The sequence below is a fragment of the Macaca mulatta genome, chromosome 5 (genome assembly GCF_049350105.2).
Source record: "Macaca mulatta isolate MMU2019108-1 chromosome 5, T2T-MMU8v2.0, whole genome shotgun sequence".
Lineage (NCBI taxonomy): Eukaryota > Metazoa > Chordata > Mammalia > Primates > Cercopithecidae > Macaca > Macaca mulatta.
Window position 1 is genome coordinate 147,170,206 of NC_133410.1, and position 19,837 is coordinate 147,190,042.

General features: G+C 38.1%; 2 long non-coding RNA genes across 3 annotated transcripts in view; one reads left to right on the forward strand and one right to left on the reverse strand.

The window, feature by feature from the left end:
- Nucleotides 1-387: 387 nt before the first annotated feature.
- The window catches only part of LOC106998501 (uncharacterized), an 88,499-nt gene continuing 69,049 nt past the window's right edge, over nucleotides 388-19,837 (reverse strand). Inside the window, exons 2-5 of one of the 2 annotated variants that reach the window (XR_013417302.1) lie at nucleotides 15,786-15,932; nucleotides 15,623-15,705; nucleotides 3,106-3,155; nucleotides 388-1,593 (exon numbers count right to left, since the gene is read on the reverse strand). This is a non-coding gene — a long non-coding RNA (uncharacterized LOC106998501). Of the gene's footprint in view, nucleotides 3,156-15,622; nucleotides 15,706-15,785; nucleotides 15,933-19,837 lie in introns of both variants that reach the window. The other variant, XR_013417301.1, reaches the window with a different exon arrangement.
- The window catches only part of LOC114678401 (uncharacterized), a 280,951-nt gene continuing 274,251 nt past the window's right edge, over nucleotides 13,138-19,837 (forward strand). The window contains exon 1 of the long non-coding RNA XR_003729799.2: nucleotides 13,138-13,195. This is a non-coding gene — a long non-coding RNA (uncharacterized LOC114678401). The remainder of the gene's footprint in view (nucleotides 13,196-19,837) is intronic.

Genomic DNA, 19,837 nt, shown 5'->3' on the forward strand with positions numbered 1-19,837 from the left:
AGCAATGAGCTAGGCACATGTATTATACTCAATAAATGCCCATCAATTAACTACTGGGTGAATATTAAATAATCATCTGATGTCATTGTGTGTTCCACTTGGAGCATGTTTCATTATTTGTTATTCTCTTAGAGTGTTTTATTTCCTTTTACTTTATGTTCTGATTTATATTTCTGAACCTCATATGCAAATGCTCTTTCCTTTCTTCTTGATCAATCCAAAAGCAACATTTCATTAAAATCCATCCTTAAATCCAGCTTCTTCCAGGAAGGCTCTGTGATACACCTGTGTGTAGTGCTTTCCCTTCCCACAGTCATGATTTCAATGATGCTAGCATGTTCTTAAACATCATTGCCTCACACTATTCTTCAGTGTTTTCTACCACAATTTTCTTTTTTTTTTGAGAAGAGTCTCGCTCTGTTGTCCAGGTTGGAGTGCAGTGGCGCAATCCTGGCTCACTGCAACATCTGCCCCCCAGGTTCAAGCGATTCTCCTACCTCAGCCTCCAGAGTAGCCTGGATTGCAGGCACTTGCCACCACACCGGGCTAATTTTTGTATTTTTATTAGAGACAGGGTATCACCATGTCGTCAAAGCTGGTCTTGAACTCCTGACCTCATGTGATTTGCCTGCCTCAGCTTCCCAAAGTACTGGGATTACAGGCGTGAATCACCTATCACACATTTTATTTCTCCAATATAATATATCTCCAAGACATATATTATTACAGAAAATGTGTTTTTATGGTTGAATTAAGTGTGTGCATATGGAGAAAAGCATAAACCATTTTAAACCACTTAAAATTATTAAAATTGAGATAACTAAATGTTTTGTTATGTTTGTCTTATCTTAAAGAGGTCTCTAAAAAGTACAATAGTCAAAAATATGTAATATTCATTTTTAAAGCAAAGGAAGAAAAAATAGAGTGTTTATAAATGTTAGTGGATATGAATTTTATTGGGATGTATTTTACACTTTTACCACCATCTGGCATAGAAATATCACTATTTGATAGTTTAGGATTTTCAATAAGAAATTTTGGATGATGTATGTGTGGGGGTGTATATGTAATTATCAGGTGCTTAATGGAGACTACTGAACTTTTAATTTGTTAAATTAAGATCTGATTATAAACAAACAGTTCTTTCAATTGCTTTATTGGTTTTAAAAATGAGTTCTCTTACTATCCGTATCAGTGATTTGTAGATTTATGAACTTCTCTCCATTGTAAGGTACTTGCTTTGTAAATAATATATGCTTTCCTCAAAGCCATTGTAACTCTAAAAGAAGAGATTGTAAAATTACCTTTAAAAACTTGGAGAAGAAACAGAGAATTTTGAAGAAGATAATATTAAAAAGAATAAATGTTGAAAACAAATATATATTTCATAATTAACTGTACAAAATATGACTTGAAGGCTTCTTTGGGTTTGTTTATTTATTTATTTATTTATTTTCTTTTTCTTAGAGACAAGGTCTCACTCTGTCACCCAGGCTGGAGTACAGTGTCAAGATCATATGTCACTGCAGGCTTGACCTCTTGGGCTCAAGTGATCTTCTCACTTCAGCCTCCTGAGAGGCTGGGACTCAGTGACTTGGAGAAGGGGTATGGGAGAGAGAGAGAGAGAGAGAGAGAGAGAGGGAGAGAGAGAGAAACTGTGTTATAACAGGCATGCTCTTCGGTTGCCAGCCCAATCCCCTTTCCTTTGTAAGAGTCTCCTCTACCCTTCAGCATCAGCTCTCTTACGGCCTCCTTCAACTCTTTATCTCTTAGTTTCTCAATTTACAATTAATTTGATGAGAATAATAAATTATTTCCTGACCAGTAAAGCAACTGAATGAGGCAAACATCATTAGAGCTTAATTTAACAAATTAGTGTTCAACTGTGTTGACCCTAAGCAGCGAAGAGTCCTGGGCATAATAACATGCTGTGTGAATTCTGATGGTGTCTCTCTGTGACTCACAGTCATCACTGCTTCTTGTTGCTCTAGTTGAATCTGTTCTGTACTGGCACCCCTTCCAGTGCCTCCTAGGCCTGTGATGCATTATGTTTTCCACAACAGTAAATTAAGTTGCAAAAGTCAATGACATTTCCACAAAGCTTTATGAATAATCAAAAGGGGGAGTATCACATCCGTGTCTCTTGATTCTATGCGTGTTGTTTTCTGTGCCCCCAATCATGTCCCTTCTTGCTCCTTTGCTTCCTCCTGTTTCTCTGTTAAGACTTCCCTGAGACACCTTCTTTAGCAGAAAGTCTTTGCTGACCTCCCAGGCTAGTCTTGCTCTTCTGTCTCTCTGCCTCTGTGCCCTGTGCATCCATCATGGTACTCACTACCTCGGTAATTGCCTGTTTACTTGTCTATCTTTCAAAGCATTCTGTCACCCACATTGAGAGTTCTCTCTAAGTGTGTACTTAGAGATGCCTTTAACATCTGTGTCTCTGCTACAAAGCATCAGGGTGCCTGATAATATAACTTTGAATGAATGAATGAATGAAAATTTGAAGGAAGGCATGAATGAATAGCCGTATTCATGAATAGCTATCTCCCTTTGTCTCACAGTCTAGGCTCCTTAGCCTGGTCACCAGATTTGCCCCCTTCCTTTTCATCTTCATCTCCTGTAACTTTTCTCAAGTTGCCTGGTTATTCAAGTAGTCCAGTAATCCAGGACTTACTCTTTCTCACTTAAGCCTTGTAGTCTTACACCACAAGTCTGTCCTGGTCATTCTAGTTAAAATGTTTTCTGTTTTGTATGCAGTGAAAATCGAGGTTAGGCTTAAATGTTGCTGCCTCTACGTTCCCTGAGCATTTTGATCATAACGCTAATTTGGCACAGATTACATTGCATCCTGGCTGGTGATCTATCTATGTTTCCTGTCACACTGAACCCTTTCTTTAATGACCAAGAGCCATTTGTACCTTCAAAGAGATTAAATAATTTGCTTAAGACCGTAAAACTGGCAAAAAAAAGGCATGCAGGCAAACCCAGGTATTTTGCCTCCAAATCCAGTACTCTAAAACTATTTCTTCTGAACATCTCTTTCTCTTCCACACTGGCTTAAGAATTTTATTACTTTTACTAATATACAAATACACACATACATACGCATATATTTTTCTTTGTATCTTCTTTTCAAATACATGTCTCATAAAACTCTGGAAACAAAAAAATGTAGTTGGTAAATGCAGAGACCCTTATTAGAGAAAATTCTGAATGGAAAACCAGGTACCAGCATATATTCCCAAAGTTATGCAAACTTCTGTAGTAGTATTTACCATGATTAGGCAGCTTCCTTTGCTATTATTTCCTACTCCTAAATAGTTTATGTTCCTATGAACAAGATAAAGACTAATGAAGGCTGAATAAATTGCTTTAATATTCCTACATTTGAAAAAAACCTTTTGAAAATTCCTATATGAAAACCAGTTTTGGAGGAGAAACTCTCTGTCAAGCTATAATGAAGCCCAACTGTAACTAGCCAATGTCGGATATATTTTCTAGGCTGTGTCTCCAGACCTCTTTCACATTTGCTGACAGCAGTTCAAATACTCAACAGAGTGCCCCGGGGGCAGGAGTAAGGGAAGGAGGAATTATTTTAAGTAGGCCAGCTCAGCTTGAAATAAGTGCAGTCTGATCATAGGTCTTGGAATTTGGGGCTTTCTGAACTGTAATCCTAGCTCAGACACTGATCCCTCCTGTGACCTAGGATAAATTACTCAACCTTTTTGCCTTGGTTTCCAGATCCCCTAAATAGGGATAATAATCCTGACCTCAGAAGGCTAGCATATGAATTAAATATCTGCAAGGCTTGATCTTAACGACAGGCAAATGAAGCATCTCGTTCTTGCAGATATAATAACTCTTTCAACTCAATTTAACAAGAACTATTTCTGCTAAAGAAACAAAAGGTGGCTGATTCTGGTATCTCACCAGCCTGAAATTGTTGATGCAGCCTCAAAAGGAAATCACCCTCATAAATGAAAAAACTTGAGGCTGAAAACAAAACATTAACAAAATATTGATTTTACCCCAAACCACCATGCTTGGTTGGTTCTTTTGCTGTAACAAGACGCTTTTGAGTTTGGCCTTCCTGAGCATTGGGACAGTAGTTAGCTTTCCTGAGCACTGCTCTCCCAAGGTAAGACTTATCAGTATATTTCTGTTGTTTATTTCAATAGTTTGAAGATACATTTAGTTGGAGAAAGATTCAAACTATGATCACCAACAGTTCAAGGACAAGACTTTTTGACACCTGGAAGTTCTATCAAAAGTAATATTTTGTACAAAAATTACCTAGGCATGGTTGTTGTGTGTGCATGTATTCCTAGCACTTTGAAAGGCCTAGGTGGGCAGATGACTTGAGCCCAGGAATTCGAGACCAGCCTGGGCAACATAATGAGACTGTGTCTCTAAAAAAAAAAAAAAAAAAAAAAAAAAAAAAATTAGCCAGGTATGGTGACATGCACCTATAATACCAGCTACTCAGGAGGCTGAAGTGGGAGGATATCTTAAGCCTGGGGAGGCCACAGTGAGCCATGATCGCACCATGGCACTCCAGCCTGGGTTGAAAGCAAGACTCTGTTTCAAAAAAAAAAAAAAAAATATATATATATATATATATATAGAGAGAGAGAGAGAGAGAGAGAGCGAGCAAAGTAAGATTCTGTTATTTTAGCAATACAATTAAATATGCATAGAATAAAGTTACTTTTAGAGTAAGTGAGGAAGGTGTTCTAGAACATCATATATAATTCCAAATTCATGCAGATTAAGATTAATATTTCTGAAGGAAAAAAATGTGAAAGGAAAAATGCATCCTTGAAAAGGTTGACTCCAAAACCAACAGAATATATCCTTACATTCCTGCTGCATTTTCTTTTCTTAGCATTATCTCTCTCTCATAAAACATAGAGTCAGCTGGGTGTGGTGGCATACGCCTGTAATCCTAGCACTTTGGGAGGCCAAGGTGGGCAGATTGCCTGAGTCAGGAATTTGAGACCAGCCTGGCAACATGGGCAACATGGTGAAATCCCGTCTCTACTAAAATACAAAAAAATTAGCTGGGCGTGGTGGTGTGCGCCTGTAGTCCCAGCTACTTGGGAGGCTGAGGCAGGAGAATTGCCTGAACCCAGGAGGCGGAGGTTCCAGTGAGCTGAGATCACGCCACTGCACTACAGCCAGGGCAACAAAAAAACCCCAATTTGTCCTAAATTAACAATAAAATAGAACATCGTCAGTATTTGTTTTTGAATTAGTATCTATTCTGTGTAACAAACTACCCCAGAACTTAGTGGCTTAAAACAAGAATATTTACTGTCTCACAGTATCTGTTGGTCAGGAATCTGGGCATGGCATAATTAGGTCCTCTGGCTCAGCGTCTTACACAGTCATGATGCAATCAAGGTGTTAAAGAAGTTGCAATCATCTCAAGCCTCAGCTGGGGGTCAGCTTCCCTGCTCACTTGGAACTTGGTTGCTGGCAGGATATACTTCTTCATAGGCTGTTGGACCGAAGGCCTCAGTTCCTCGCCAGCTATTGGCCTGAGGCCTCTCTCAGCTCCTTGCCACATGGGTCTTTCCATAGGGCAGCTCATAACATAGCAACTCATCTTATCAAAACACACAAGCAAAGAGTGCTGGAGAGAGAGAGAGAGGGGGAGAGAGAGAGAGAGATGGAATATGCCAACAAGGCTGAAGTCAGTCTTTTGTAACTTAATATCAGACGTGACATCCCATCCCTTTTGCCATAGTCTATTGATAGAAGTGAGTTGCTAGCTCCAGCTCACACTCAAGGGAAGGAGATTACACAAGGCTATAAATACCAGAAGGCAGAGGTGATCATTGGAGGCCATCTTAAAAGACTACCTACGGCTGACTTCCGCATACTGTGTACTACACCTAACTTCCTTTCCAACATTCCTGAGAGTCAAGAGTGTTTTTTTAGTATTAGCATAAGCTTTACTTCCCAGTAAATACTTGTATGACATTGCTATAAGATATTTAAAAACTCTTACAGATAACAGTATATGTTTTAGAAAAAAAAAAAAAAAAACAGGACAATAGTTAAGTGCTGAGACCAGCTCAGTCGGGGAGACCCTAACCCAGCGGCACTAGAGGAATTAAAAACACACACACACAGAAATATAGAGGTGTGAAGTGGGAAATCAGGGGTCTCACAGCCTTCAGAACTGAGAGCCACAAACAGAGATTTACCCCCTTATTTATTAACAGCAAGTCAGTCATTAGCATTGTTTCTATAGATATTAGATTAACTAAAAGTATCCCTTATGGAAAATGAAGGGATGGGCCAAATTAAAGGAATAGGTTGGGTTAGTTAACTGCAGCAGGAGCATGTCCTTAAGGCACAGATTGCTCATGATTAAGAATGCCTTTAAGCGGTTTTCTGCCCTGGGCGGGCCGGGTGTTCCTTGCCCTCATTCTGGTAAACCTTCCACCGTGGGTGTCATGGCCATCACGAACATGTCACAGTGCTGCAGAGATTTTGTTTATGGCCAGTTTTGGAGGGAGTTTTTGGCCAGATTTTGGGGGACTTGTTCCCAACAGTTAAGCAAATCATTCAGGGATGTGTCACTAACAGTCTAGGAGGTCTGGGTAAAGGATAAGGAAGCATTACCCTGTGATAAGAGCAACAACTTGTTTTATAATTCCTTCAGACCGATTCAATGGTTCTCACGTAATGCAATTCTTAAAAATTGGGGGAAGAAAGCTTAGATTTCTTTTAAAGCATTAGTTCATGCCCATAAAGTGAGATTTTTACTAATGTGCTATGTTACATTATTTCAAGTTTATGCAAAATATGACAACAGACACATGAAAAAATGCTCATCATCACTGGCCATCAGAGAAATGCAAATCAAAACCACAATGAGATACCATCTCACACCAGTTAGAATGGCAATCATTAAAAAGTCAGGAAACAACAGGTGCTGGAGAGGATGTGGAGAAATAGGAACACTTTTACACTGTTGGTGGGACTGTAAACTAGTTCAACCATTATGGAAAACAGTATGGCGATTCCTCAAGGATCTAGAACTAGATGTACCATATGACCCAGCCATCCCATTAGTGGGTATATACCCAAAGGATTATAAATTATGCTGCTATAAAGACACATGCACACGTATGTTTATTGCAGCACTATTCACAATAGCAAAGACTTGGAATCAACCCAAATGTCCATCAGTGACAGATTGGATTAAGAAAATGTGGCACATATACACCATGGAATACTATGCAGCCATCAAAAAGGATGAGTTTGAGTCCTTTGTAGGGACTTGGATGCAGCTGCAATCCATCATTCTTAGCAAACTATCACAAGAACAGAAAACCAAACACCGCATGTTCTCACTCATAGGTGGGAACTGAACAATGAGATCACTCGGACTCAGGAAGGGGAACATCACACACCGGGGCCTATCATGGGGAGGGGGGAGGGGGGAGGGGGGAGGGATTGCATTGGGAGTTATACCTGATGTAAATGACGAGTTGATGGGTGCAGCACAGCCACATGGCACAAGTATACATATGTAACAAACCTGCACGTTATGCACATGTACCCTACAACTTAAAGTATAATAATAATAAATAAATTTAAAAAAAAATGGGGGAAGAAAGCTTAGATTTCTTTTAAAGCATTAGCTCATGCCCATAAAGTGAGATTTTTACTAATGTGCTATGTTACATTATTTCAAGTTTATGCAAAATATGACCACATTCTATGTCTCTGTGACTATGTAAATAGTGACTATGTGAATGCTTAAAAAAATAAGGCTTGTATTCCATATATGTCACTGTGTGAAATGTTTTTGAAATTTAATCCATTAGCTCATTTGGACCATGGTGTTAATTCAAAGTCATATGCTTGATATTCAGGTAAGTTTTCTAGTTTTGCAATAGAAAACATTGTTGCTAAAAGTCTTATCCTCCTCTAGGTTGGTTTTAAATACATATATACACACACACACATATACACACACACACAGACACATATGTATATATACCTAAACATGTACATATTTGTGTAACATGTATATTTTTTGGCATATAAAGGTTGTGGATAGATGGGGAGAATTTATCACCACCCTTATGAAAACAACTCAAGTTACATTACCTCCAAAAAGAGGGTCAACATCATGATTTATATATTCCTCCTCAACAGTCATCATTTGTTTGCACAGAAAGTGGTTATCTGAGAATACTCATTCTACTTTTATTCTGATATTTGTGAATATGAATTTGATTAGAAACACTACTTTTAATATGTTTGCTAAGAGTCCTGTTACAGTTGTGACAGATACTTTTACTCGCCAGTGAATTCTTCTTTTGTAAAAACAATTTTTCATCACTCTAAAATGTTTTGTACTTGTTATTTCCAAATTTTATGGCTATGTAGATTGCTTCCAGTTTAGTGATCTGAGATAAGATGTATTACAAAAACGTATTTCCATTTCTATGTCATCAAAGAGAAAATGGAGAAAGATACAAAGTTCATTTTTTTTCCTCCAAATTTTGTGTCTGTGATTGAGCTGCTGACTTTGTGGAGAAGGATTCCCCTCTCCACAAGGGTTTCAAAACATTGCTTGTGAATCCGAAAAGCAGAAGCTCACTCTGAGTCCAAAGTTTCAGCTGTTTGAACTCAGTGCAACTCATAGTGTATTGAGGAACAGTAACCAGAAAGAAAGAGAAATTAAGTTAACCATTTCTCTCTTCTTTTCACTTGTCAGACTACATCTGTTTAGCCTTGACCTCAAATTTCAAATGGGGTATTGACATATTAAAATGCCTGTGGTCAAAACTCGACAGGAAACAAAGTGTTGTAAAAGATAGCTGAAGAATCTGTAGATGTATTCGTTTGCTAGGGCTGCCATAACTAAGTTCCATCACGAACCGGCTCACTTAACAGACCTGTTTTGTCTCACAGTTCTGGAGGCTAGCTATCTGAAATCAAGATGCTGACAAGATTAGTTCCTTCCGAAGGCTGTGAGGGAGGGCCCTTTGTCTGTTCCAGGCCTGTCTCTTAGGCTTGTAGACGGTGTCTTCCTGCAATTTCGTATCACCTTCCCTCTATACATGTTTCTGTGTCCAAATTCCCCCTTTTTATAAGGAAATTTGTGATGCAGGATTAAGTTCCACCTTTTAACCTTACTTGAGCTTGATTACCTCTGTAAACACCCTATCACCAAGTAAGGTCACATTCTAAGGTACTCAGGTGTGAAGTCTTCAACACACAAATGTTTAGGGGAAACAATTCAGTCCATAACATTGTCTTATTCCATTCAGTCTAACATAACAAAATATCACAGACTGGGCGCTTTATTCCTCACACCCCTGGAGTCTTAGAAGACCAAGACCAAAGTGCCACTAGATCTGGTGTCTGGCGAGGGTCCTCTTCATAGATGGCTGTCTTTTCACTGTGTCCTCACATGGCAGAAGAAACAAGAGACTTCTCTGGGGTCTCTTTTATAAAGGCACTAATTCCATTCATGTACAAATGTTTTAGAGGGTATATAATAACTGTTTTCAAATTTCGGAAGACTGTGCTGAAAAAGAGGGATAAGATTTTTCTGGGCTGCTCTGAAAGACAAAACTAAAATGAATATATAAAACTAGGGAAGTAAAAATTGTCATTAAACATAAACAATACATTATTTGAGAACTCGTGTATTTCATAAGAAAGGCTTTGGATTTTGCAGTCATTGAGACAATGATACAAAATCACCTCACCAATAATTGCTAGCGGATGAGGACTTACATTTTTGCCTTCTCTCAGTCTTGGCTATTCCCTCTTAGTAAAACAGGGGTAATGACACCTATTTCATATGATTGCTGTGAAAGCTATATGAGATTATGTATATTTGACATCTAGCACTGTGTTCAGCCCAGATTACAACCTTAGAGAAGATGATTAATAATATTACTATTACTATTTTGAGTTTTCTAATTATTCTAAAGTAAAGAGACTATTTCGAAGAATTAAAATACTGGGTAGAGGGCCACTTTTCACGATATTACAGCAATTCTTATATTGTTTGGAGGTCAAATAAAGGATTTTTAAAAGTGACTTATACATTAATATTTTATGGTTCTAGGAGAAGCTGAAAGTAGATTGAGTAGCCTAGGTTTTATATCTTCCTCAAACCCCCACCCCCACTAGACAAAAACAAGAGTTTCTATTGCTTTGGTTGTATCATTCCTCAACTACTTAATTTCATAACTTGTAGCAATATTTCCCCTGTCATTGTTTGATTAATGTTTAAAAATGCCTGTACAAACACCAACATCAATTTTAATGTAATCTTCAATGTCAAATATTATCACAAAATGCAGCACTGAATATTCAACTGTTGCAGCTCCTTGAAACTGAATGAATGCTCCTAAATACAAGTCTGCTGTGGGTTTATTGGAATAAGTACAAATTAATCTCTTCCTCATAAAAGGAAATATAGAGGATCCATCATCCATTCATTCATTAATTCCTAAGTCATCAAGGAATTGTGTGTCCTGTTGTGTGTCCTGAGACTGCTAGGCTTTGGGAATACAAATGCTTAGCAGTCTCAGGGCACACAGCAGGGTATACATCAGGGAAAGTGCCATCTTGCAGGAGCTTTCAGTTTAGTGGAGAAAACATCCAGGTAGACATTGGTTTATGACAGTGTTACTGCAGGTGATACGGTTTGGCTGTGTCCCCACCCAAGTCTCATCTCAAATTGTAATCCCCATGTGTTGGAGGAAGGACCTGGTAGGAGGTGATTGGCTCATGAAGGCAGACTTCCCCCTTGCTGTTCTCATGTTAGTAAGTGAGTTCTCGTGAGATATGGTTGTTTGAAAGTGTGTGGCACTTCCCCCTTTGCTTTCTCTCTCTCTCTCCTGCCCTGCCGTGGTAAGACGGACTTACTTCCTCTTTGCCTTCTACCATGATTTTAAGTTTCCTGAGGTCTCTTAGTCATGCTTCCTGTTAAGCCTGTGGAACTGTGAGTTGATTAAGCCTCTTTTCTTCATAAATTACCCAGTCTCAGATAGTTCTTTATAGCAGTGTAACAGTGTACTGGTATAGCAGTTACTAAAATGAGCACTTAGCCACAACTTTGATGGTCAGGAAGGGCTTGGCAGAAGAAGTGTTTCTAAGCTTAGACTATAATGGTTAGTAGGATTTCACAGGTAAAAAGGGGAGGAAAGAGTGCTCTGGAAAATATAAAAGTATACGTGAATGTTCAAGAAAAAATATGCATCAAAGAAGGAATTAACCCGGGGTGAGAAGGAACACGACGTGGTGGAAAAACTGCATGAGTCCAGAGTCAGAAGACCTTCTGTAGCCGTTAAGTAGTGATGCCCGTTTCCCATCCATGAATGCAGGATGCACTGTGTAACGCTCAGAATGCGAGGCAGCTTTAGTGTTCATATATTATTTAAGATCTCTTATGCAAATTTTTCAAATGATGACACTCTTATAATGAGATATGAAAAACAGATTGGGGATGACTAGATGTTGAGTTGCTAAAAACCAAATCTCTTTCTTTCTCATCTTTGCAATAATTCACAGTGCCTAGCATGGTGAATTTATGTAAAATTGAACCAAGATATGCTTCTCTAGGCAAAAGGAGTTTAACGTGGAGTCACTCCACAAGTACTGGTTTTTCCATTGGAGAACTGAATAAGAATGGACTCGTTCTGCTAAGAGGAAAGCTCAGTCTTCCTTGGTGCAAAATGAAGCTCTCTGTGAAGTGCTCTGCGGAGTACTCAAACCAGAAGCCAGATCACGGAGGCCTGACGGACTTGTAGCAGTGGCTCTTAAACTATTTTACCACAAAATAAACTTGGTGATTTGTTTAGAATACAAGTTTCCTTGTTTTAGCTTCCTACAATCTAATTGTGTTGCCCCAGGCAGAAGCACATGAGTCAGATATACACTCAAGTTTCATTGCCAGAACCAAGTTCTTGCCCCTCACGTTGTATCTTTCCTGTGTTTTCAACCTTTCGTCTCACTTTAAACCCTACCTCAATCCTTGCTTCAACCACGTGGAGGTGGCTCAAACATAGCAGTTTATTCATGCCTCTATGCCTCTGTTATCAGCCCTCCCTCTATCTTAAAATGCTTTTGCCCTTAAAATGCAGTGTTCTGTTCCCCAGGTAACTGCCCACACATATTTCAAGACTCATCTATTTTAAATTTCTTCTCTGCCTTTCTTGTTTAGACTTGACCACTCACTCCTTAGTGTCTTTACTTTAACCCTGACCTGTGATGTAATCTATAAAACATTTCTCCACTTATTTTTTACACATTTCTTTCTTCTCTATTACAGTGTTTGATACAATAAGCACTTAATAAATGTTTGCTAAATGGATAAATGCATGAATGTATGAATGAGATACATTCTAAAACAGTGCTTAAAGCATGGATTCTGCAGTTAGACTGCCTGGTTTCAAATCCTTTCTCTATCACTTACCAGATGTGTGAATTTAGGAAAGTTACTTTAAGCCTCTCAGTTTCTCAATTATAAATGAGAATGATAATTATAGTATCTGCCTCAGGTAGCTGTTAAGAGGTTTTAAATAAACTAATATTTGTAAAGCTATAAAGCACTTAAAAGAATGTCTGGAACATAGTGTTATCAGTGTTCATAAAATAAATGAATATACTACAGCAGAGATGAATGTTTACATTTATATCTAGAAACAGGGATTGAGAGCAGAGACAAATCCACAAGATGTAAGAAGAAAAAAGTGATGGGCTTAATGATTGAGGAAGAAAAAGGACTGGGATTAAGTCTTGGGATTCTAATAGTCACTAGGAGGGGTCGGCAAGTTTCTTCCATTAACTCATTACTTTTAATTATTTGATCATAAGAAAGGAGAGTCTGGCTTTGTGGAAAAACACACAGTCAGTTTCATTAGAAAAGAGAGAGTCAGATGTTTTTAAAACAACAACAACAATATGCCCTGAATAGTAGAGAAACAGAAGAGCGATTGATCTACAAAGGCAAGACTCAGATTGAGACCACAGCGAACCTGCAAAATAGAGGAGCCCCTGGGTGGGAGAGGATATAGTTGAAACTCTGGGAATGTAACATGCACGGTGTGCTCATCTGACAGACAGGGCAGTTTAGGGGAATGAGTCTCTGCAGCGTTGTAGTGAAGAGAGGATACAGGACGACTGTAGAACCACAGCTCAGCCAAGAGTAAGTGTAAATTTCTTGATCTCTCTAAAGTCTCTCTTTTCTGTTAAATGCAAATAATAATGCATGCTTCATTCAGCAAGTTATTGTGAGGACTAAAGGAGACAGTATTTGAAATTACTATGTAACAGAAAATAAGGTACAGATAATCCTCAGTACAAGCACAATAATGTGGGACTGCCAAGATGATTGTGCAAAGCAATCTTAATAATCAATGAGAAAACTAATGATTGGGCCTTGGCCTTTAAAAAGTTTTGCCAAAACATCAAAATCTTTCTTGCTGTCATTGACAAAGGTACAAGTAAATAAAAATAATAAAACTAATACCTAGTACAATATAACTTAAAACATGAGAAATGTTTAAAACTAACGTGTTTTACTTTTCATAAAAACTTATCAAAAGTAGTTTAAACCATGTTTGCCCCCTTGTCATGTAACTGGCAATGTGGAGCACCATCTTTCTTTACGCACTGGTGAACTGTCGTACGCTTTTCTAAGTTCAGAATGCCTTCCGGCATTGTATTCTTTGTTCTTTCAGTGTCTTGAAACACCTCCAAGAGTTTTTTCTAATGTGAAAATGTTCTGCCAGCATTACTTCCTCTAGGACATCTTCATTCTGTTCATCACAACTACCTTTCTCATTTATGTTATTTCTCTTTCAGTAAATTTTCGTGGCCTCATACCCAGAAACTCAAATGACAGCAATGTCAATATTCCATTGTCAGCTGTCTTCTTATTGGATCTAATTTCACATCCAGCATTATTGCTTTTCATTTCTTTACTGCACTTTGGTCTCTTGCACAATTTCTTCTTTTAATCATCTGTTTTGTAAAATGTCACGTGAGTTTATGATTGGAAGATGTGGAGGCAACACAATTACATGCTTTGCTGGGTGGTAACTGAGTAACAGATGTGCAGTAGCCATACTGAGGTGATCCGTCACTGATCATGGTGTGCATCTGCTATTTATGTAGTGATTTCTGAACTGAAGTGCTATCAGTGAGGTTAGAACTTCATGAAATTGCAGTTAATATACCATGGTTAATGAAACATGAACCATGTTATTGAGGGACTGGTGTTATTTAACTAAACCGTGGTAACTGAAATTGATACATATGAATTAGCAAATCGAGAGCTGCCAGTATTTTAAATTTCATCCTTTAAATGTTCTTAATTTCTTTTTAATCAGCAAGACTTATGTTTTTATGCACACCATTGTGATGAGGATCCCAAGATTTTGATGGCTAAGCTGCCATTTGAGTAAGAGGTTCAGAAGTAGGCTTAGTTCCTAACCCCACTCTCTGCGTGATCCTCCTTCCCACACCATTCCAAACATATCAGTGTGGCACACACCCAGGCTGAGAACCACTGCTCTAAAGCCTTCCACATAATTGAAAGTTTAGTCACTCTAGCTTTGAATTTTTCTACTTAAAAAAAAAAATTATTAAGAAAGTTCTTAATTTAGAATTTTTGTGTCTTTGCTTTTAGTTATTTCTTCTTATTTTGTTTTTGCTTATTTCGTTTCCATTTGCTCATTTCATTGTAAAGAAATGGCTCTGAGAGAAATTTAAATTACCTTTGACTTTTCAGGCTGTGCCCCTAGATCTCACGGCACCCCTTTTCCCTCTTTCCATCTCAAGAAACAAAATTAAGAATAAACATAAGGGGAGACAATGTGAGTGAGAAAGAACAGAAATATAGCCCCATGTAAATTAAAATGTCAAAAATAAAATAATCACATATTTTAAAAGGATTTTTCCATTAAACACGGGAATTAAATAAGAATTTATGATAGAGAACGAGGTTTTGGGAGACAAAAGCTTTCATGAAAATGTTTAGATTTATTTTTTAATATCAAGTATTGCAAATATTCTAAATACTAAATAATAGGGAAATGGCAGAAAAATATACTAACTAGGTGGAATATTACATAAATTTAGTGACTGTAATTGTCAGTTTTAAATACATTGTAGCAAGAAGGAAAAATGCAAAAGATAGAATGTGAAGTGAAAAAAGTAGGAAACAGAATACTTTCTCTGTAAGACAACAATGCAAGGGAGTTGATGCTTCTGCCCCTTTCCTCAGAGCAGGAATGCCATTGCTCTCTCCCTCCCAGCACAAGCAACAAGGTGATGCTCGGCCAGTTCCTTAGAGTTACTACTCAGAAGAAACACTTCAAGGAGAAATAGTAACTGGCATGGCAAGGTCCTGTTATCTTCAGGTTCCAGGCATTAATAGAATCAAAATAGTAGACAAAACCCATCCTGATGTTTAACTTAAGTTTAATAGTATGCTCCACTCTGAATTTCTAAGCCTAACCCCAACCACATCCCAAATTGTGTATCAGTGTGGCCCACTGCCAAAAAGAATATAATAATATTCCTATTAGTGGATCATAGTTATACCCAGAGGAATAGAAGGTCAATTTACCTGGAATTCCTTCTCCTCTTGTTGTGAAGCAGGTTCACTGTGTACTGGTCACCAACTTGTCTGAGTCCAGTGAGACAAAACACCTGTGCATACAACAAACTGCATGAGGAGACTTTTTACTACTTACAGATAGACAGCAAGGGACAACAGAAGCCTGTGACACCTTGTAAGCCAGTCTGCAAGTCTCGAGAAATTTGCCCAGGATAGATGTAGTGTCCTCAAAGACTCCTTAAAGAATTCCAGTCGCATCCTGGTGGTGTCCCAGCTGGCTTGAGACCAGATAGGTTGTCTCTTCTGATAACTTTGCATCCTGAAATGGTGCAAACGAATGCATAAATAACTGATCTTTTGGTCTTTTGAAGGAATCTACTCCCCAGTGTGTTTCTAATTCTCTAGGGTAGAATGTTTAGAGGAGGACAAATAAACTCCCCTCTTGATAATATTAATCCTCTTTTATAACATATCTGGACATGTGTTACTTTTCTATTCTCCTTTTACCACGAGTGAGAAGAGAGAAGAATAAAAGGGATTCCAAAATATATGGACTGTGAAATACTGAAAGCTGAGGATTGGGAATTCATAGAGACTATTTCTCTGGATACTATTTTTCTTACAGCACAACTACATGACTGAAGACAGAGCTCATCTGGGTCATTGTTTCAGAAAATGTTGCCAGGTTACTTCTTCAAATGCAGATTCCTGGACCTCAGTGCAAACTACCATGTTAGAAGTGACAGTTGGGGTGAGATGGAGGAGAAGTGATATTGATAACCTGCATTTTTTTAAACTTTTATTTTAGTTTTAGGGGTACATGTGAGGGTTTGTTATATGGGTAAGCTCATGTTACAGGGTTTTGTTGTATAGATTATTTCATCACCCACATATTAAGCCTAGTACCCAATAGTTACTTTTTCTGCTCCTCTCCCTCCTCCTATCCTCCATGCTCAAGCAGACCTCAGTGTCTGTTGTTCCCTTCTTTATGTTCATGAGTTCTCATCATTTATCTATCACTTATAAGTGAGAACATGTATATTTGGTTTTCTGTTCCTCTGTTAGTTTGCTAAGGCAAATAGCCTCCAGCTCTATCCATGTTCCCACGAAAAACATTATCTCGTTTTTTTGTTTGTTTGTTTGTTTTTATGACTGCATCATATTCCATGGTGTATATCTACCACATTTTCTTTATCCAATCTGTCACTGATGAGCATTTAGGTTGATTCTATATTTTTGCTATTGTGAATCGTGCTTAAACATTCATGGCCAGGTGCAGTGGCTCACGCCTGTAATCCCAGCACTTTGGGAGGCCAAGGTGGGTGGATCACGAGGTCAAGAAATCTAGACCATCCTGGCCAACATGGTGAAATCCCGTCTCTACTAAAAATACAAAAGTTAGCTTGGCATGGTGATGCGTGCCTGTAGTCCCAGCTACTCGGGAGGCTGAGGCAGGTGAATTGCTTGAATCCAGGAAGTGGAGGTTGCAGTGAGCCAAGATCGTGCCATTGCACTCCAGCCTGGTGATGAAGCAAGACTATGTCTCAAAAAGAAAAAAAAAAGCAAACAAAAACATTTGTGTGTATGTGTCTTTATGGTAGAATGATTTTAGCTCTTTGAGGAATCATCATACTGCTTTCCACAATGGTTACACTAACTTACATTCCTACCAACGGTGTATAAGTGTTTCCTTTTCTCTGTAACCTTGTCAGCAACAGTTACTTTGACTTTTTCTCAACCGCCATTTTGACCTGTGTGAAGTGGTTTTGATTTGCATTTCTCTAATGATCAGTGATATTGAGCCTTTTTTCAAAGCTTGTTGACCACACGTATATCTTAAAAAAAAAAAAAAAAAAAAAAGTGTCTGTTCATATCCTTTGCCTACTTTTTTTTTTTTTTTGGAGACAGAGTCTCACTCTGTCACCCAGGCTGGAGTGCAGTGGCCTGATCTCTGTCTGCTTACTGCAACCTCCACTTCCTGGGTTCATGCCATTCTCCTGCCTCAGCCTCCTGAGTAGCTGGGACTACAGGTGCCCGCCACCAAGCCCAGCTAACTTTTTTTTTTTTTTTTTTTTAATAGGGACGGGGTTTCACCATGTTAGCTAGGATGGTCTCAATCTCCTGACCTCATGATCCGCCTCCCTCGGCCTCCCAAAGTGCTGGGATTACAAGCGTGAGCCACTATGCCCAGCCCCTTTGCCCGCTTTTTAACGGGGTTGTTTGTTTTCCTTTGGTAAATTTGTCTTAGTTCCTTATAGATGCTGGATATTAGACCTTTGTTAGATGCATAGGTTGCATTTTCTTCCCATTCAGTAGGCTGTTTATTAACAGTTTCTCTTCCTGTGCAGAAGCTCTTAAATTCAATTAAATCCCATTTTTTAATTTTTGCTTTTGTTGGGATTGCTTTTGGTGCCTTTGTCATGAAATTTTTGCCCATGCTTGTGTCCTGATTGGTATTGCTTAGATAAGAAAATCTAGAAGAAACTATAAGAAACCCCTAGAAGACACTAGGGTTTTTAGAGTTTTGGGTTTTACATTTAAGTCTTTAATCCATCTTGAGTGAATTTTTGCATATGGTTTAAGGATGGGATCCAGTTTCAATTTTCTGCATATGGCTAGCCAGTTATCCCAGCACCATTTATTGAATATAGAGTCTTTTCTCCATTGCTTGTTTTTGTCAGCTTTGTTGAAGATCAGATGTCTGTAGATCTGTGGCCTTGTTTTGGGGCTCTCTATTCTGTTCCATTGGTTTATGTGCCTGTTTTTGTACCAGTATCATGCTGTTCTGGTTACTGTAGCCCTGTAGTATACTTTGAAGTCAGGTAGTGTGATGCATCCAGCTTTGTTCTTCTTGCTTAGGATTGCATTGGTTATTTGGGTTCCTTTTTCGTTCCATATGAATTAAAATTTTTTTTCTAGTTCTCTGAAGAATGTTGTTGGTAGTTTGATAAGAATAGTATTGAATCTATAAATTGCTTTGGGCAGTATGGCCATTTTAAGGATATTGATTCTTCCTATCCATGAGCACGGGATGTTTTTCCATTTGTTCGTGTCTTCTCTGATTTATTTGACAGTGTTTTGTAATTCTAATTGTAGAGATCTTTTACTTCCATGGTTATCTGTAGTCTTAGGTATTTTATTCTTTTTGTGGCAGTTGTCAGTTGTGAATGAGATTGCCTTCCTGAATTAGTTCTCAGCTTGGCTGTTGTTGGTGTATAAGAATGCTAGTGATTTTAGTACATTGATTTTGTGTCATGAAACTTTGGTGAAATGGTTTATCAGCTGAAGATTATGGAGTTTTCTAGATATAGCATCATGTCATCTACTAACAGGATAGTTTGACTTCTTCTCTTATTTGGATGCACTTTATTTCTTTCTCTTACCTAATTGCTCTAGTTAAGACTTCCCATACGATGTTGAATAGAAGTAGTGAGAGAGGGCATCCTTGTCTTGCATCAGAGAACCTGCTGTTTTTTTATTCAGTGTTTAAAAAAACTTTTTATTGTAAAATCTAACAGATATAGAAGACTATATAAAACAAACCAAATACCCTTGTAACCACAGCTAGGTTTAAAAAATATATTTTTTCCATCCATCTATCCTAACCACAGTCCCTTCCCTCTTTTCAACAGTAATCACAGTCCTGATCTTTATGGTAATCACGTCTTTATTTTCTTTTTAATTTTATCACCCAAATGTTCATGCCTAAGCACTAATTTAGTTATGCTTCATACTTCTTTTTCTAGAACAGGAGTGTTTTGTTTTTAATTGTTCCTCCTTTTATTTATTTATTTATTTTTTCAATGTGTTTTTGGGAACACGTGGTATTTGGTTACATGACTAGGTTCTTTAGTGGTGATTTGTAAGATTATGGTACAACCATCACTCAGGCAGTGTACACTGTACCCAATATGTAGTCTTTTATCTCTCACCCCCTCCCACGCTTTCCCCCAAGTCCCCAAAGTCCATTGTATCATTCTTATGTCTTTGCATACCCCCATAGCTTAGCTCCCACTTGTAAGTGAGAACATATGATGCTTGGTTTTCCATTCCTGAGTTACTTCACTTAGAATAATGGTTTTCAGTTCCAACCAGGTTGCTTCAAATGCCATTATTTAATTTATTTTTATGGCTGAATAGTATGTCATGGAGTGTGTGTGTGTATATATATATATATATATCATAACTTCTTTATTTACTCTTTGAATGATGGGCATTGGGCTG